General features: G+C 37.9%; 2 non-coding genes across 2 annotated transcripts; both read left to right on the top strand.

The window, feature by feature from the left end:
* The first annotated feature begins 7,137 nt into the window (after nucleotides 1-7,137).
* On the top strand, nucleotides 7,138-7,256 carry LOC145677568 (5S ribosomal RNA). Its single transcript, XR_014129876.1, has one exon. It is a non-coding gene; the product is annotated as a 5S ribosomal RNA (ribosomal RNA).
* Nucleotides 7,257-7,433: 177 nt separating this feature from the next.
* Nucleotides 7,434-7,552, top strand: LOC145677571 (5S ribosomal RNA). The gene has a single exon (XR_014129879.1). It is a non-coding gene; the product is annotated as a 5S ribosomal RNA (ribosomal RNA).
* Nucleotides 7,553-18,337: the final 10,785 nt, after the last annotated feature.

Raw genomic sequence — 18,337 nt, 5'->3', positions numbered from 1 at the left:
ACTACTTTTTCACCCTCCTTGTGCTTATAATTTTCATAATTTAACATGGAAATACTTATCAATAAATAATTATATTACCATGGTAATTAACTTCAATCCTTCCTGTGATTATACGCAAAGTACCATCTTCGTACTGCTTACTATAGTTCAATGAAGGGAATCTATAAAGTAACGCGTGTCGCACACATCTGCCTTGCAAACTCCCTGGCCTACTTCCAATGTATAGACTTTTATTTCAAATCCTGATTTAATTTCATAATTTTCTGTAGATTTTAACATTTTATTACCCAGCTTCTTAATACGAATGACAATCAAGCCTAAATATTTATTCCCTTTAACTTTATTTTTCTTTTTTATTTTGTGCCTTGTTTCATATTTGTTCTTACGTTAGCAATTAACGCACTTACCGTAGTTATGTATGAACAGGTTGTTTCTATATTTATTTTATTCCAAATAAATTAAATATATATACGGATTATTTTATGGTAGTTGATATTTTCTGTTGTTTCCTACGTGAATTGAGGAAACGCACGGACTTTCGCCTAATTCTTGTGCTACTTTCATATGTCTGTATCTGTCGAATGCTGTCGATCTGTCGAAATGTGTATTACTATCTGTCGATTCATCGAGTGAACTGAATTCGTTAACCATTTCACCAGGCGCGCATGCATTTTTTTTTCTTCTAAGGGATCCAAGCTTCGGGGGGCAAGGTTCCAATACTACAAGCCACTATGTCTATATACTATTATTCTGCATTCGAAAACACGATAAATATTCCACTTACTTTTTCACAAAAACATGATACAGACAGAGTACAGATGAAGTGTAAGATCAGATTTATATTGGATGATACATCAATATTTTCCCTGTTAATAACTACATTTAATGAGAAAGTCTGCAAATGTATGTTCACTTAGGAACTTTTGCGAGGAGTCCGCACCCGGTGGACACCCCGTGAGTACGCCTCTGCACTTGACTATACTTCGAATTATACTGCAAACAGTTGTATTTTAGTTTCCCCGTTTAGTTCATCGATATCATTAACACAAAGAAAATAGATGTTATAGATGCGTATTCTCAGTTCTCGCTTTATATCCGGACGTCTGCAAAAATCTACTCCTTTTCTTTCTTTCACGCATCCACCAAACTAACAATGATTTGTATTATAATATTTGCGCATAAAATGTATATCTCATACCTTCCATGTTCTCAAGTATTCATAGACAAAAACGGTTACTTTCTGCGAACAAATTGTCCAAACACAGTGCAAATGTCATCTATAGATTGTCCTGGTTCCGTCTGCGTGTACATAACAATGCGTCATAATCATACATTGCACATTAAGGATATCAATTAATCTTCCCAAATTCCTAGATATGCCTGGCAAAAGTTCCGCGTGTTGTAAGGATATTACATTTGTACTACCGACAAGGTGGTATCTTCCAACATTGAAGTTCAATAAACCCCAAATGTGTCGGATATAGTATTTGATTTCTTGTCTCATTGTTTGCGTCAGAGATGTCTTCTCAAGTTAGGATTTACGATACATACAGGATGAGTTGTATATATTGTTGCTGCCAGCTCTATATTAATCCCATATTTGTAAACGAATAAAAACAGTATTCTAATTATAACAATGTGCTCACAATTAATTTTATTCTTAATTGTTATACGTATTGTTGATTAAAAATGAAAATGTTGCTAAGTGAATTTTATTAATATTTTCTGTTGCGTGATATAGGAAGTGAGTGAAATATTGGAGGAATATAGTGTGCGTAGCAGATGATGTGCAGTGGCTTTGGATCGCCTGTGATAAGGTAAGGCATTTGCTATTTTAATTAACGCATTTTATATACTGTAATCCTAATTATTTTTATGTGAATGTGCTTACTACTTGTGTATTCAGTGGGACCGATGTTTTAATATGTATGGTCAAGCAGTGTCGAGCCTGGTCAGTGTGTGGATAGGTGACCATTTTTTGTAAATCGATAACATTTAACTTTGTAAACACGGATGAAGTAGAAGTATATTTATTTTATTTTTTACCTCAAATATGTAGGACACTTCTCCTTTGTACATCAATTATTATTATTAGTTCAACTTGTTTACAAGTTAAATGAAAAGAATAGTCGTTATCGTGTGATGATTGTGCTCATTAGGCTAAAGAAGACTCGTGATAAGAAAGAAAAGAAGAACGGTGCTCAAGTTTCGTCACAGCATATTCTCAAAAATTTACAGGCAAAATTCAGTGTTCTGCATGAAAAGGCATATTTGTACGAAAAAAAAAAAATTCTGCAGACGACAGAATTAAATAAAGTAATACACATGTATTTTAGAGTTACTGGTGTAAAATCATTACAAGTGCTTTGCCAGGTGGCCAATAAAAAGCACGAATACTATTTAAGGGAGCCAAAACAGGAGAAAGCTGGGGGCCTGAGCGATAGCAAGAATGTGCGTCCAAAGTGAACAGGAGCGAAGGCGACGCGGGTATACGTATAAGCAAGGGTAGTGGAAACCAGTTAGTTTTCGAGTTTCAATAGCACTTGTCATGCATCCATACTAGTAGCGCCCCGCTTGTAAACATTAAGTACACTATGCAAGAATACACCGCCGGTGGAAAATAGTACCTAATACAGTTATCTTTCATATATACTGACTTATTTTACAGTAGTAACCCAACACTAGTAAACGTAAAATAAAAGTGTATAACTTTATATTTAATTCTATCGCCTGGCTTAGTTTTTCACCTGTAAGATGTACTTATTTAGAGCAAGTTTCTTAACTAGCAAATTAAACCGAGAACCACAGCAACCATATATATATTCTTATGATGTACTTTTCTTTGAGTGGTGTTCTCTGTCTATTGAATAACATTTTCTCAGTTTAATGCTAGCAAAAAACAAAACAAAATCAAAGTGTTTCTATATAAATTTAGTTCACCGTGTTGTAATATCACATGGAATTGAAAAACGAATAGTCGAACCTCTGCTATCTCGATCAAACTTCTCAGGATGATATACTGACTTACCGCAGAAGTTCGACTGAATACGTTTCTCAGTTCCATGGGAGAACCTGGAGAAGCAAAAGCCTGCGCAACGGAAAATACTAAATAAACTTGTAGAGCAGGTCAAGATGTATCATCATGCCAAGTTTCATTCAGATCAGAGAAGTTTGGCTGCAGCCATTTTCATTACAAAGCACAAAATGGATGGTCCCTAACCTCGAGAATCTTCACAATTGTCGACGAGTTGAACTGCACTCATCTGATCAAAATCAAACTTAAAATGACAGTTCACTTTCAACTGTTAAATAATATGATATGCAGGCTTCTGCTTTCCTAGTTACAGTCTATCCACTGTGGTATGCATATTAGTACAAATGTGAGAGTGCATATTTATTAAAGATTTGCTTCAAAAAGCGATGAAAGACATAGGCATTGCCGCGGGCGGTGATAACAAGATGCCGGAAAACGAACAAGCAGAAAGAATATGGGCTGAAGAAGTGTAAACGACGACGCGGCGGCCCGTAAAGGTGTTGCCGTCCTATTAAATGAATAATATCAAAAGAAAGAAAAAAAAAGTAAAAAATTTCGCGCTCGTAATCAAGACAGAAAGCAACTAAAGGAAATCTTTGTTTTACGTCCCACGTTATGCCGCTTAGGCTAAAAGAGGCGCTGATTATGAGAAATGATTGAAATGGTGGTGGAATGAAGAAAGTGGGAGGAAACGGGAGAACCCCGCGGTAACCCACCGCACATAGTTTTTGTCCACCATAAAGTTAACTTGGCGGGGGCTCAAGACAGAAAGACGGTTGGAAAAACAAATAAACGATGTTGCATCCCGTAAAAATGTTCGCGACCTATGAAATCAATATTTTTTCTTAAAGAAAAAAAAGAATTAAAAAGAGAAAAAAAGGTCAAAATTTCGCGCTCGCTTCGCTCGCGATCAGCAGAGAAAAGAGGACGTGACGCACCCCTAAAAGTGTTGGCGACCGATTGAATAAATATTGTGGGTAAAAAAAAAAAAAAAAAAAAAAAGTCAAAAATTTCGCGCTCGCTTCGCTCGCGATCAGCACAGAAAGAAGGACGTGACGCGCCCCTAAAGGTGTTGGCAACCGATTCAATACATATTGTCGGTAAAAAAAAAAAAAAAAAAAAAAAAAAAAAACGCTCGCTTCGCTCGCGATCGACATGAAAAAGGCAACGACGTGACGCCCCGTAAAATTGTCGGCGACCTATTCAATCAATATATTCGGTTGAAAAACAAAGTCAAAAGTTTCCCAATCGCTTCCCTCCCGATCGACATAAAAAAAAAGGCAACCCCTTCACCTCTCCTTATGCATTCATCAGTAAACATACAACCATAGATCACAATACCACTCACATCACCTATCAGTTCTCCACGTCCATCAAGATCCAATCATCGCCCTGGCCCTTTATGATGATACACAACATTACATGTTATTGTGTGCATTGCCCCGCGTTACAATACATGACCAAAAAAAAGAGAAAAAGAGCTGCACTGCCTTCAGTGTAGACATGTTCGTATTCGTAGAAAATGATTTTAGGTACACGATAGTACAGTAATCTATCTTCACATGCTTCACATGTGAACGATACCTACACATGAAGAGGGCTCCCGAGGTTTCCTTTTCCAATAGGATGGAGCTCCACCACACTTGCAGAATGACGAGAAGTTATGTTAATAAATATATCCCAGAGTGTTTCGTAACTCGCCCTTGGTCCTAATGATGAAGCGTTCTTCAGATGGCCCCGATGTCTCCACACATGATACTATGCGACTTCTTTTCACGAGGCTCTCAAAGATCACGTTTGTGTCCTAACATTCTCTGCAGATATGACACAGCTGCGATAGCGGATCACAGAAGCCTTTCCTCTCCTTACAAGAGACGTGTTCATTCGAGTATGTGAGTAATTCGACTATCGATTAAATATCTCCCGTGTCACGATAGTAGTCACTTTCAATTCTTCTAACGAAGGTAAGAAAAAATGCTATACAAACTTCCTTTCGGTATATAAAGGATTAGGGGCCCAGAGAATATTTTCTTTCAAGAGGATACATTCTTTTTCGAACACCCTGTATATAGATCCTCTAATTATAACTGCAAACAAAATGTTGATTTTGCAATTGCTTCCATGAGAGAATATTCTGTGCACTTTCTTTCTGAAGGGCCGGGCCTAAACGTTTTCCTTAATCATTAAATTTAGTAGTTATCTACAATTACATAGTTTTCCATTGTTCTCAAAATAAAGATTTTTCTCTATGAATTGTTGAATGTTGCTAGGGATATTGAAGTAATTCTTTTTAGTGTTTTTTTCTTTACAATAATGTACTGAACGCCTGCATTAAGGAAGTTCGTGTGTCCATCTTGCAAAATGTTTCGTCTTTTTTCATGCCCACTAAGGTAAATATTCATTTTGCTCTTTTCTCTGTATGCAAACCACATTTCTTAAAGGCAACATTTTCATACAAATGTAGTACTAAAAACTTCTAATTGGCAACATCTGGGCTGCGAAGAGGAAAAAGAAAGAAATCTCGTACGTATTCGCGCGCAATTCGGAATTAGCCAATGAAAAGCACAAAAGCGGCCACCATCTCTCTCTCTTTCTTATTAACGGTTTTGTACTTTCTGCAGTTCTATCAGTGCTGCTAACCTCTTACTATATCATTGAATATGTATGTTTAGATATATATATATATATATATATATATATATATATATATATATATATATATATATACAAAAAATCATACTACTACGGAATAATATTAAATGCCTTTAAACCCTCATTTCTGTTTGCACTTTCTGTTACACTACCTTCCCCGAACTTCTTTCAAGTTATTAAGTGCAGAACGGGGAGTTATACATATTTACTTGCGCTTTGACAATATCTGCACATTGTGTAATAATAGGAGACGTATAAAATAAAACTATATACTAATACGTATATATATATATATATATATATATATATATATATATATATACAGTACACATTCCACTATCCGAGGCTTTCCTTTTCTTTTCTTGCTGACGATAAATTACGCTTTTAGAAATGTTGTCTGAAAACAATAAGAATATGTGCAAAAAATACAATCAGAGGTAGAGGTCTTTAACAGGAAATAAGCAAGGGAGTTGAAAAATTTTTTATGCATGTAAAAAATATAGACATGAACCAACTTGTGAAATAAAAAGACCAGAAAACTACTCTTTCTAAATTATGTGTAAACTTTTTACCGAAAACGAAAGTTGCACGAAAGACTTTTTGTCCGTTTTTTGGCCTCCGGTGCTTGGGGTCCCTGATTCAATCCCAGCTCGTGCCGTGTGAACTTTGTCGTGCATAAAGACCGTGCTCATGGGTTTTCTCGGGTTTCTCCCGTTTCCTCCCACTTTCTTCATTCAGTACTCATCATCACCGTCTCCTTTAGCGTAACCGGTATAAGTATGCGACGTAAATCTAAATATTTCATTTCATTTCCCTTTTCTGCTCATACTGCTGATTATGCGCGATTATGCCAACATCCAACTCCGCGGATAATCGTGCGATTACTGTATATACAACTAATACAGATACAACTAATTATATTATCAGTTACAGTATCGGTTTTTATTTACTAATTTGCCTCACTTTATTTGCATCCCTGCAGTAAATAATTCTTATCGATAATAGTTAAAATGTATATTACATTTTAGTGCTTCACGACTGAATGATCATCTGCCTTACGTTATCTCGCAGCTGAAGAGAATGCTACACTGAAAACTACCTTGCGTTATAAAGGGTAAGTGAAACATATCTTAAAAATATCTTTCATACATTTCATTGTGTACATTAAAGAATGTAAGTTTGCCTTTTTCCTGTAATCAATACTTAATAAAGGATTTATTTTTATTTATTTATATACAATTTCATACGTGGTTCGTGATAGTAAACTCGATAGGACACAGTGGCACTATGAACATCCGAATCACTCATCATTCGAACATTCAAATATTTATTCGAATATTAGTATATTCCAAGTAATGTTAACGACGTTAATATGCTTGCCTTTATAGTTAATAATGTCAATTCTTACTTAAAACATACTTCCTTAACAGGACATTGAAGAAAAGGTAGTTGCCAACGGCCATACCATGCTGAATATACCGGTTCTCGTCCGATCACCGAAGTCAAGCAGCATCGGGCCTGGTCAGTACTTGGATGGGTGACCGCCTGGGAACACCAGGTGCTGTTGGTATACTTTTTCTAATTTTGTTTTTCACAAAGACGAATATTCTCACATCGTTCACCACGATAATTTCGTAATCATGCATTACTTAAAACAATTAGCAACGCTTTCCACGCGCTGGTCTTTTTGAGTATTCACCGACAAACCTACGTAGCTACAATAACTCACTCGAAGCCATATGCATTCGCCAACGGCCATACCATGCTGAATATACCGGTTCTCGTCCGATCACCGAAGTCAAGCAGCATCGGGCCTGGTCAGTACTTGGATGGGTGACCGCCTGGGAACACCAGGTGCTGTTGGCATCTCTTTTTCAAATTTCATTATCCTTCAAGTACGAAAATACTAGAAACATTAATTTTATAGTACTTTCAAGAGATAATTTATCAACATTATTTCATAGCGATTAATCGATATTCTAAGCGTTATACCCACTATTTCTTACACTAACAGCCTGTTTATTTGCACGGCACATTAAAATAACCTGATTTCCGATCCGTGTGCACCTACTACTATACTTAACACGGAATGTATTACCACTTTTTAAAAGTAAATTATTATGACTAAGTGTAGATCTCCGGCGAGTAAATGCCTTTCGTATACAAGCACGACACATCTCCGCTATGTGCTTTACTTTTTTACTAACAGCATATAGAAATTGGATTTCAAGGTGTTTCTACATAACAGAATGAAGCAAATTTCGTGATTTAACTCTTTCGAATAATGTGTTGGTCCTGACAAGGACCGTTTGAAATGAAAAATCTTGAAGAAGATTTTTACTTAGAGCTTGTGTACTTGGTAACAGCCTTCGTACCCTCACTTACAGCGTGCTTGGCAAGTTCACCAGGCAAAAGAAGGCGCACAGCTGTTTGGATTTCCCGGCTGGTGATAGTTGACCGCTTATTGTAATGGGCCAAACGAGAAGCTTCAGCAGCAATACGCTCGAAGATGTCATTAACAAAGCTGTTCATGATACTCATAGCTTTGCTAGATATGCCAGTGTCAGGATGCACTTGCTTCAAAACTTTGTAGATGTAAATGGCATAGCTCTCCTTCCTCCTCCTCTTCTTCTTCTTATCTCCCTTGGAGATATTCTTTTGGGCTTTACCAGCCTTCTTTGCAGCCTTTCCGCTAGTTTTTGGTGGCATGATGACTCACTCGTTCAGCAAAATTAGATGTGTCCGCCGATTTATCGACTTCATTTAAATTACAGTACGTGTTTCAATTCGCGCCAACTGCCTTGCTTTTCATTTGATGCACTCGGGTGCACGCTTGAAGTAGTAACAAAACTGACTTGATTCATGGGAGGCCGCAATTTTTCCTCTCATCTTATTACGAAAGAATATTGAACAATGTCTGGTCGCGGCAAAGGTGGAAAAGTCAAGGGAAAGAGCAAGTCCCGCTCCAGCAGGGCTGGCCTTCAATTCCCAGTAGGCAGAATCCATCGTCTTTTGCGAAAGGGTAACTATGCCGAACGAGTTGGTGCTGGCGCTCCCGTGTATTTGGCTGCAGTCATGGAATACCTGGCAGCTGAAGTTCTTGAGTTGGCAGGCAACGCTGCTCGTGACAACAAGAAGACTAGGATTATTCCACGTCATCTGCAGTTAGCTATCCGTAACGACGAGGAATTAAACAAGTTGTTGTCTGGAGTTACAATCGCTCAGGGTGGTGTTTTGCCCAACATTCAAGCTGTACTTCTGCCCAAGAAAACTGAGAAGAAGGCATAAATGTAAGACCTATATCTCATACAAATCGGCCCTTATGAGGGCCACAAACCCCTTTATAGAGGAGATTTACGATTGAAATGAATTGTTTTCGATATACAGACTCATCAAAAGTGTCTGAGATAGTTGCTTAGTTTCATTCGAAATTCTCGCTGCTATTCGATTAATTAGTATATGTGTAGTCGTCGATCGTAATTGAAGCCCATAGGAAGTCACACTAACTTTAGAATACTCCAAACAGCGATGTGCTTAGTTCCCACTACATTATTAATTATAAGATCATTACCTTTTGTATTGTCGCTAGCTACATTTTTTTGATATTTGCGTACATCGGGCTCATATTACCCAGAGGACAGGACAGTCGAGCCCAGATTCTCAGCAATGGAAGAAAACCTCATACCACATATTCTCATGTACTTCATGCTAGACAAAGGAATTTCCAACATTCTTAAAGCACTCATGTTTCTCTCTTGCGTTGGCTTGGCTGAAATTACTCTGTTCAATATGTTCTCGACATTTATTATTGTTCATTACTATGCCCCAATGACATCATGAACAGAGCGGATCAGAAAACTTTCCTAAATTTCTTTTGCAACATAGTAATGACATTAAATGCACACTTAAGTACGATTTATTCTTTGCAAGGTCGATATTCATATTTGTGTGATATGTGTTATATGTATATGGTTTGTAATACGCAACTACTCTTATTCTCTGATCTCAGAACTCATTTGCTACTGTGCCCAACGAGCGAGCCTAGGTTTCTTGTAACTACTGCCTTTCTTTAGTAAATAATGTGAAGTATACAATGCATTAACCTACATCTCATATTTGTATTACTCTTTATTTTAGTAACCCGCTACGAAGTGTCATTAATTTACATGTAAATCACAATAGACACTACCGCAAAAGAAAGAAATCGAACCCAAGACCACGTAAACAAGATAAAGGACAAGATTCAGGTTTCTAACGCATTATTCGCCCCTCACAGCACAGTATAGAAGTTGTATAAGCCTCTATACGTACATCCTACTGTCAGAACAGAAATTCCGACTTGCGTTTCGCATCTCTCATGCTCGCTACTTCCAACAAATCGCCAATTTCCAACCAGAACCCCTTCTCCAGCATTAATACTGCTACATGATATGAATACGTATACATGAACGTACATAATGTAAAAAAAAACGTATGATTTTCTCAAATTAATCTCTCTACGTCTGTAATTTAGTGTGCATCAAAAGGCTTTAATGTAGTTACACGAATTCTTATAATCTAACAGAAAATCGCACAAAGTAAATCTTTCCCTTTATATAAATTTGTTGGCTCTGAAAAGAGCCGTTTATGCCAATTTTATATCCAAAATAGGAGGAACCCCAACTTAACCTCCGAAACCGTACAGGGTTCTTCCTTGCCTCTTCAAGGCATACACAACATCCATAGCTGTCACTGTCTTCCTCTTGGCGTGTTCTGTGTATGTAACAGCATCTCTGATTACGTTCTCCAGGAATACTTTCAATACTCCTCGGGTCTCTTCATAAATGAGACCAGAGATACGCTTCACACCACCACGGCGAGCAAGACGCCTAATAGCGGGTTTGGTGATACCCTGGATGTTGTCACGAAGAACTTTACGGTGGCGCTTGGCACCTCCTTTGCCAAGACCCTTGCCTCCTTTTCCACGTCCTGTCATTTCGATATGTTACTGCTTCGCTCACCACACACGAGAAATACAAGCCCAAGCAGCCCAAGACTCGTGGTTTTGTTCCTTCGATCATGCAGGGAAAGCACGGAGGAAAAACACAAAACGTGTCTAAGCCAATGAGAACTGTCCTTTTCGACTGACTTTATCCAATGAGAAATAGCTTGATTTAACGGTTTTGCTCTTTATATAACTTGACTTCATTCAGCGCGCAATTATTTGAAACAAGTCGTGACAGTTGCAATGGCACGTACCAAGCAGACAGCTAGGAAATCTACTGGAGGCAAAGCTCCTCGAAAGCAGCTTGCCACCAAAGCTGCAAGAAAGAGTGCTCCAGCTACCGGTGGAGTGAAAAAGCCCCATCGTTACAGGCCTGGTACTGTGGCTCTCCGAGAAATTCGTCGTTACCAGAAGAGCACTGAATTGCTCATCCGCAAGCTGCCCTTCCAACGACTCGTCCGAGAAATTGCACAAGATTTCAAGACAGATCTTCGCTTCCAAAGCTCAGCTGTCATGGCTTTACAGGAGGCAAGTGAAGCTTACCTTGTAGGGCTTTTCGAAGACACCAACTTGTGTGCTATTCACGCAAAGAGAGTCACAATCATGCCTAAGGACATTCAGCTTGCTCGCCGCATCCGTGGGGAACGTGCTTAAGTTTGAAGTTCTGGCACTGAGTTCAAAAACGGTCCTTTTTAGGACCAATACACTACTTAGAGATGCTGTTATCCTAACAAGGATCTTGTCCATACTTGTTATCTTTTTTTTTTAAATTCTCACGCCGTATGTTGCATAGTTAATACATCTACCTTCGTTTTCCTGTCGTTTCGTATATCATCCTATCTTTCAAGTATATTCTTTAGTTTTCCCCTATGTTTACCGATTGATTATCTTCGTTTTATGTGGTCAAGGGTTCGATTTTGCCATATGTTGCATAAGTTAACTTCGATTCAACCACTGTTTGCCCTTCTCAACGTTATTAATCTGATAGAACTCGCAGGCGAAATATGTACTTCTTCCAAGGTAGCAAAAGTAATATTATTTTGTCAGAGGTCGCTGCTGTTGAATGCAAACGTTAAACTAAACTTTCTTTAAGTGTCTGTTTGTACTTAACATCAGTTCAATTGTACACCTACATTTCTGCTGGTGTTACTATTTTTCTTTATAGCAATATTACGAATTATAAGACGGTATCCGTGGTTATTAGCGTGTTCCCTTTTCCTAACACTTTCTCATTACACCAGTATTTCCATCATTCATTAGGCGTAATCACCCGTCTCCTTTATCATAAAAATCATAATAGTACGACGTTAAATTGAAACATAGTCTACTTCACTTTCACGAGTTGTAATAAGTTCGAACATTTCTTTCACCCCAGCCTTGAAAAGAGTTGATTTTAGTTTAGTGTCCCTTTCAGCAGCAAGGCTGTTTCAAACGTGGACCTACTTATTAACGTGCAATGCGAAACATTTGAGCTCCCACCGAGAATCGAACCCAGTCAGCCTGCAAAAGTTTTTCTAACAAATGCATTAAGTGCGTTTTCTGTACTGTTTCGCTACTTGAAGATAGGAACAAGGAAAAAGTAAGTGATCACAAATTGACATTACGTAATGTGTTCCCCATTTTTTTTCGAGTACACCATTCTTGACACCCGTGAAAGCTTTCTTTCCCCACCCTCAATTCCCCTCTGTTATAAAGCACTTACATCAAGAAGTGCTTCGGTTAAAAAGAAAACTCAAAGTCCCTTGCGTGTATACTATACATTGCTATGAATGAACATGTGATAATGATAGGAAAAGCACAATTTTACTCTTCTCAAAGTATTTGATGGCTCTAAAAAGAGCCGTTTTAAAATGTCAGATGATTTACTGACACATTTACTTCTTCTTTGGTGCAGCCTTCTTAGCACTTTTCGGTTTTGCTGTAGCCTTCTTTGGCTTCGGGGCCTTTGGCTTCTTGGGAGTTTTTGCCTTCTTCACTTTAGATGGTGATTTCTTAGGTTTGGGAGCAGCAGCCTTTTTCTTTTCACCAGTCTTCTTGGGACGTTTAGCTGCTGGCTTTTTCGCAGGCTTCTTCTCCTTTGATGCTGATCGTTTCGCCTTGGTTGAAGATCCACCTTCAGGCTTCTCCTTCAGCGATGAAGCACTAAGCTTAAACGATCCAGATGCACCTTTTCCCTTGGTCTGAACCAAAGACCCAGAAGCAACTGCACTTCTCAAGTATTTCTTGATAAATGGAGCAAGCTTCTCGGCATCCACTTTGTAGTTCTGAGAGATGTATTTCTTAATAGCTTGCAGTGAACTTCCTCCCCTTTCCTTCAAATTCTTGATGGCGTTGTTCACCATTTCTGATGTTCTTGGATGAGAAGGTGTTGTTTTTGGTTTCTTAGGCTTTGCAGACTTCTTAGGAGAAACCTGTGCCGGGGCTGCAGGTGCTGATGCCGTATCTGCCATTGCTTTCTGCAATAAACTCAACGATACTGAAGAATGAAATTTTCGCTAGCAGGCAGCGTTGAGTTTGGTTACGGAGCGCGGACCGGATAGAAAGCACTTGCTGAGGCGGGCTGAGGTAAACAGAAGTTCGTAGTTGCCACAACGATAAGTGTGTTTCCTTCTATTTTGATAAACGATTTTTTTCAGGTATTCAATGAATGCACCAGATCCTATTCTTCCTTACTGGCTAGAAGAAACTTTATTCCACATAACTCAAAAGGCATTTGTTTTTATTCGCTTTTCTATTTTATGTTTCAGTCATTGCTAAGTCGGTCACACTACTTTTTCACCCTCCTTGTGCTTATAATTTTCATAATTTAACATGGAAATACTTATCAATAAATAATTATATTACCATGGTAATTAACTTCAATCCTTCCTGTGATTATACGCAAAGTACCATCTTCGTACTGCTTACTATAGTTCAATGAAGGGAATCTATAAAGTAACGCGTGTCGCACACATCTGCCTTGCAAACTCCCTGGCCTACTTCCAATGTATAGACTTTTATTTCAAATCCTGATTTAATTTCATAATTTTCTGTAGATTTTAACATTTTATTACCCAGCTTCTTAATACGAATGACAATCAAGCCTAAATATTTATTCCCTTTAACTTTATTTTTCTTTTTTATTTTGTGCCTTGTTTCATATTTGTTCTTACGTTAGCAATTAACGCACTTACCGTAGTTATGTATGAACAGGTTGTTTCTATATTTATTTTATTCCAAATAAATTAAATATATATACGGATTATTTTATGGTAGTTGATATTTTCTGTTGTTTCCTACGTGAATTGAGGAAACGCACGGACTTTCGCCTAATTCTTGTGCTACTTTCATATGTCTGTATCTGTCGAATGCTGTCGATCTGTCGAAATGTGTATTACTATCTGTCGATTCATCGAGTGAACTGAATTCGTTAACCATTTCACCAGGCGCGCATGCATTTTTTTTTCTTCTAAGGGATCCAAGCTTCGGGGGGCAAGGTTCCAATACTACAAGCCACTATGTCTATATACTATTATTCTGCATTCGAAAACACGATAAATATTCCACTTACTTTTTCACAAAAACATGATACAGACAGAGTACAGATGAAGTGTAAGATCAGATTTATATTGATGATACATCAATATTTTCCCTGTTAATAACTACATTTAATGAGAAAGTCTGCAAATGTATGTTCACTTAGGAACTTTTGCGAGGAGTCCGCACCCGGTGGACACCCCGTGAGTACGCCTCTGCACTTGACTATACTTCGAATTATACTGCAAACAGTTGTATTTTAGTTTCCCCGTTTAGTTCATCGATATCATTAACACAAAGAAAATAGATGTTATAGATGCGTATTCTCAGTTCTCGCTTTATATCCGGACGTCTGCAAAAATCTACTCCTTTTCTTTCTTTCACGCATCCACCAAACTAACAATGATTTGTATTATAATATTTGCGCATAAAATGTATATCTCATACCTTCCATGTTCTCAAGTATTCATAGACAAAAACGGTTACTTTCTGCGAACAAATTGTCCAAACACAGTGCAAATGTCATCTATAGATTGTCCTGGTTCCGTCTGCGTGTACATAACAATGCGTCATAATCATACATTGCACATTAAGGATATCAATTAATCTTCCCAAATTCCTAGATATGCCTGGCAAAAGTTCCGCGTGTTGTAAGGATATTACATTTGTACTACCGACAAGGTGGTATCTTCCAACATTGAAGTTCAATAAACCCCAAATGTGTCGGATATAGTATTTGATTTCTTGTCTCATTGTTTGCGTCAGAGATGTCTTCTCAAGTTAGGATTTACGATACATACAGGATGAGTTGTATATATTGTTGCTGCCAGCTCTATATTAATCCCATATTTGTAAACGAATAAAAACAGTATTCTAATTATAACAATGTGCTCACAATTAATTTTATTCTTAATTGTTATACGTATTGTTGATTAAAAATGAAAATGTTGCTAAGTGAATTTTATTAATATTTTCTGTTGCGTGATATAGGAAGTGAGTGAAATATTGGAGGAATATAGTGTGCGTAGCAGATGATGTGCAGTGGCTTTGGATCGCCTGTGATAAGGTAAGGCATTTGCTATTTTAATTAACGCATTTTATATACTGTAATCCTAATTATTTTTATGTGAATGTGCTTACTACTTGTGTATTCAGTGGGACCGATGTTTTAATATGTATGGTCAAGCAGTGTCGAGCCTGGTCAGTGTGTGGATAGGTGACCATTTTTTGTAAATCGATAACATTTAACTTTGTAAACACGGATGAAGTAGAAGTATATTTATTTTATTTTTTACCTCAAATATGTAGGACACTTCTCCTTTGTACATCAATTATTATTATTAGTTCAACTTGTTTACAAGTTAAATGAAAAGAATAGTCGTTATCGTGTGATGATTGTGCTCATTAGGCTAAAGAAGACTCGTGATAAGAAAGAAAAGAAGAACGGTGCTCAAGTTTCGTCACAGCATATTCTCAAAAATTTACAGGCAAAATTCAGTGTTCTGCATGAAAAGGCATATTTGTACGAAAAAAAAAAAATTCTGCAGACGACAGAATTAAATAAAGTAATACACATGTATTTTAGAGTTACTGGTGTAAAATCATTACAAGTGCTTTGCCAGGTGGCCAATAAAAAGCACGAATACTATTTAAGGGAGCCAAAACAGGAGAAAGCTGGGGGCCTGAGCGATAGCAAGAATGTGCGTCCAAAGTGAACAGGAGCGAAGGCGACGCGGGTATACGTATAAGCAAGGGTAGTGGAAACCAGTTAGTTTTCGAGTTTCAATAGCACTTGTCATGCATCCATACTAGTAGCGCCCCGCTTGTAAACATTAAGTACACTATGCAAGAATACACCGCCGGTGGAAAATAGTACCTAATACAGTTATCTTTCATATATACTGACTTATTTTACAGTAGTAACCCAACACTAGTAAACGTAAAATAAAAGTGTATAACTTTATATTTAATTCTATCGCCTGGCTTAGTTTTTCACCTGTAAGATGTACTTATTTAGAGCAAGTTTCTTAACTAGCAAATTAAACCGAGAACCACAGCAACCATATATATATTCTTATGATGTACTTTTCTTTGAGTGGTGTTCTCTGTCTATTGAATAACATTTTCTCAGTTTAATGCTAGCAAAAAACAAAACAAAATCAAAGTGTTTCTATATAAATTTAGTTCACCGTGTTGTAATATCACATGGAATTGAAAAACGAATAGTCGAACCTCTGCTATCTCGATCAAACTTCTCAGGATGATATACTGACTTACCGCAGAAGTTCGACTGAATACGTTTCTCAGTTCCATGGGAGAACCTGGAGAAGCAAAAGCCTGCGCAACGGAAAATACTAAATAAACTTGTAGAGCAGGTCAAGATGTATCATCATGCCAAGTTTCATTCAGATCAGAGAAGTTTGGCTGCAGCCATTTTCATTACAAAGCACAAAATGGATGGTCCCTAACCTCGAGAATCTTCACAATTGTCGACGAGTTGAACTGCACTCATCTGATCAAAATCAAACTTAAAATGACAGTTCACTTTCAACTGTTAAATAATATGATATGCAGGCTTCTGCTTTCCTAGTTACAGTCTATCCACTGTGGTATGCATATTAGTACAAATGTGAGAGTGCATATTTATTAAAGATTTGCTTCAAAAAGCGATGAAAGACATAGGCATTGCCGCGGGCGGTGATAACAAGATGCCGGAAAACGAACAAGCAGAAAGAATATGGGCTGAAGAAGTGTAAACGACGACGCGGCGGCCCGTAAAGGTGTTGCCGTCCTATTAAATGAATAATATCAAAAGAAAGAAAAAAAAAGTAAAAAATTTCGCGCTCGTAATCAAGACAGAAAGCAACTAAAGGAAATCTTTGTTTTACGTCCCACGTTATGCCGCTTAGGCTAAAAGAGGCGCTGATTATGAGAAATGATTGAAATGGTGGTGGAATGAAGAAAGTGGGAGGAAACGGGAGAACCCCGCGGTAACCCACCGCACATAGTTTTTGTCCACCATAAAGTTAACTTGGCGGGGGCTCAAGACAGAAAGACGGTTGGAAAAACAAATAAACGATGTTGCATCCCGTAAAAATGTTCGCGACCTATGAAATCAATATTTTTTCTTAAAGAAAAAAAAGAATTAAAAAGAGAAAAAAAGGTCAAAATTTCGCGCTCGCTTCGCTCGCGATCAGCAGAGAAAAGAGGACGTGACGCACCCCTAAAAGTGTTGGCGACCGATTGAATAAATATTGTGGGTAAAAAAAAAAAAAAAAAAAAAAAAAGTCAAAAATTTCGCGCTCGCTTCGCTCGCGATCAGCACAGAAAGAAGGACGTGACGCGCCCCTAAAGGTGTTGGCAACCGATTCAATACATATTGTCGGTAAAAAAAAAAAAAAAAAAAAAAAAAAAAAAAAAACGCTCGCTTCGCTCGCGATCGACATGAAAAAGGCAACGACGTGACGCCCCGTAAAATTGTCGGCGACCTATTCAATCAATATATTCGGTTGAAAAACAAAGTCAAAAGTTTCCCAATCGCTTCCCTCCCGATCGACATAAAAAAAAAGGCAACCCCTTCACCTCTCCTTATGCATTCATCAGTAAACATACAACCATAGATCACAATACCACTCACATCACCTATCAGTTCTCCACGTCCATCAAGATCCAATCATCGCCCTGGCCCTTTATGATGATACACAACATTACATGTTATTGTGTGCATTGCCCCGCGTTACAATACATGACCAAAAAAAAGAGAAAAAGAGCTGCACTGCCTTCAGTGTAGACATGTTCGTATTCGTAGAAAATGATTTTAGGTACACGATAGTACAGTAATCTATCTTCACATGCTTCAGATGTGAACGATACCTACACATGAAGAGGGCTCCCGAGGTTTCCTTTTCCAATAGGATGGAGCTCCACCACACTTGCAGAATGACGAGAAGTTATGTTAATAAATATATCCCAGAGTGTTTCGTAACTCGCCCTTGGTCCTAATGATGAAGCGTTCTTCAGATGGCCCCGATGTCTCCACACATGATACTATGCGACTTCTTTTCACGAGGCTCTCAAAGATCACGTTTGTGTCCTAACATTCTCTGCAGATATGACACAGCTGCGATAGCGGATCACAGAAGCCTTTCCTC

Source organism: Thermobia domestica, unplaced genomic scaffold (genome assembly GCF_964235325.1).
Source record: "Thermobia domestica unplaced genomic scaffold, izTheDome1.hap1.1 HAP1_SCAFFOLD_1045, whole genome shotgun sequence".
NCBI classification, from domain to species: Eukaryota; Metazoa; Arthropoda; class Insecta; order Zygentoma; family Lepismatidae; genus Thermobia; species Thermobia domestica.
Note: the sequence above shows the minus strand (reverse complement) of the source record. Positions and strands in the feature narration are given on the sequence as shown.